At 36.7% G+C, this 2,401-nt stretch overlaps 1 pseudogene; it reads left to right on the top strand.

The window, feature by feature from the left end:
• Positions 1 to 1,735, top strand: part of LOC105509881 — a 10,804-nt pseudogene extending 9,069 nt beyond the window's left edge.
• The last annotated feature ends 666 nt before the right edge of the window (positions 1,736 to 2,401 follow it).

The following is a 2,401-nucleotide window of genomic DNA, read 5'->3' as shown; positions in this document are numbered from 1 at the left end:
CTTGCAGTGAGCTGAGATCCAGCCACTGCACTCCAGCCTGGGCGACAGAGCAAGACTCCGTCTCAAAAAAAAAAAGAAAAAAAAAATCACAAGCATTCTTATACACCAATAACAGACAAACAGAGAGCCAAACCATGAGTTAAAAAAGAAAAAAAAAAAAAAGAAAGAAAGAAAGAAAAGAAAAGAAAAGGGAAAATTGAAATGGCAGCAATGGAAGCTGGAGGCACCACTCAGCACACTGGTGCCTTTCTCGTGTGTCCGCCTTCTGGGGAAAAGATAACTTTTCTTGATACTCCAGGACTTGCTACTTTCTCAGCAATGAGAGTAGAGGGGCTCATGTCACTTACATTGTCATATTGGTTGTAGCTGAAGATAATGGGGTATAGAATCTATTCAGCATGCCAAAGATGCTCAAGTTCCTATTGTCCTTGCATTAAATAAATGTGACAAAGCTGAGGCTGACTCCGAGAAAGTGAAAAAAGAGCTGCTGGCTTATGATGTGCTGTGTGAAGATTATGGAGGTTATGTTCAAACACTGCCTGTCTCTGCACTTACAGGTGATAATCTGATGGCTGTGGCAGAAGAACAACTGCAGAAATGTTAGAATTGAAAGCAGAACTCGCTGGTCCAGTGGAAGGAACAGTAATAGAGTCACAAAGGAAGAGGTCCTTTTACTACAGCTATAATTCAAAGAGGAACTTTAAGAGAAGACTCTGTTCTGGTTGCTGGGAAAAGTTGGACAAAAGTATGCTTAATGTCTGATTAAAATGGAAAAACAATCGATGAGCTACATCTCAGCATGGCAGTGGGAATTATAGGCCGGAGAGACCTTCCTTCTGCTGGAGATGAAATTCTTGAAGTAGAATCTGAATCAAGGGCACGTGAAGTATTGACTGGAGGAAGTATGAACAAGAACAGAAGAAAAGTCAAGAGGATCTGAAAATAATAGAAGAAAAGTCAAAGGAATACCAAGAAGCACATCGAAAAGCCCGTGAGAAGTATGGCAATGTGCAGTGGAAGGAGAGGTCATTTCTAAAGTATTTAGAAAGAAAAGAACAAACATCCTTAAAGCCAAAAGAGAAAATGGAAAGACATTCAAATGTACTTCCTATGATTATTAAAAGTGATGTTGATGATCTGCTGAGGCCATTTTGAACATTATAGATACCTATGATGCATCACACGAGTGTGAACTAGAATTAGTACATTTTAGAGTGGGTGATATAAGGGCAAATCATGTTAACCTTGCTGAAAGATTTGATGGTGTTATATATGACTTTAATGTGAATACAGGCAATATTATTCAACAGTTAACTGCAAAAAAGGAGTAAAAATTAAACTTCACAAAATAATTTACTGTCTTGTTGGAGATCTGCAAGAGGAAGTGAGCAGCAGATTACTCTGTGCTGGGGAAGAGCACCCAGTAGGTGAAGGGTCTATATTAGCTACCTTCTTTATAACAGAAGGGAAGAAAAAAGTTCCTGTGGATTGCTGCAGAGTCCAAAAGGGACAGTTAGAAAAAAAAAAATTAAATTAACCTGTAATGGACATGTAATCTAGAGGGGATCATTAACTTCACTGAAACACCAAAAAAATGACATTTCAATTGTCAAAACTGGAATGGATTGTAGTATCAATTTAGATGAATAAAATATAGAATTTAAGGTGGGAATAAAATTGTTTGTTATAAAGAAAAGCAATTTCAAGCTAAGACTTTTGGGATCCAGGATTTTAAAATTACATTAAAAATGTAAATAGCTAAAAAAAAAAAAAGACAAAGAAGTGCATTACATAATAGTAAATAATTCAATTCAACGAGAAGACCTAAATACCCTAAATACATATGCACCCAACACACGAGCAACTAGATTCATAAGGAAAGTTCTTAGAGACCTACAAAGAGGTGCAGATTCCCAATAATAATAGTGGGAGACTTCACAACCCCACTGAGAGTATTAGATAGATGATTGAGGAAGAAAATTAACAAAGATATTCAGGACCTGAACTCAACATTGGACCAAATGCACCTGATAGACCTCTACAGAACTTTCTACCCCAAACAACAGAATATACATTCTTTTCATCACCAAATGGATCATACTCTAAAACTGACCACATAATTGGACATAAAACAATCCTCTGCAAAACCAAAACCATCCCAAACACACTCTCGGACGGACAGTGCAATAAAAATAGAAGTTAAGACTAAGCAAATTGCTCAAAACCATGCAATTACATGGAAATTAAACAACATGATCCTGAGTCACTTTTGAGTAAATAATTAAATTAAAGCAGAAATCAAGAAGTTCTTCAAAACAAATGAGAACAAAGATTCAACATACCAGTATCTCTGGGACACAGCTAAGGCAATGTTAAAATGGAATTTCATAGCACTAGGTGT

Source organism: Colobus angolensis, unplaced genomic scaffold (genome assembly GCF_000951035.1).
Source record: "Colobus angolensis palliatus isolate OR3802 unplaced genomic scaffold, Cang.pa_1.0 Scaffold180, whole genome shotgun sequence".
Lineage (NCBI taxonomy): Eukaryota > Metazoa > Chordata > Mammalia > Primates > Cercopithecidae > Colobus > Colobus angolensis.
The sequence above is the reverse complement of the archived record's forward strand: the minus strand, read 5'-3'. Positions and strand labels throughout refer to the sequence as shown.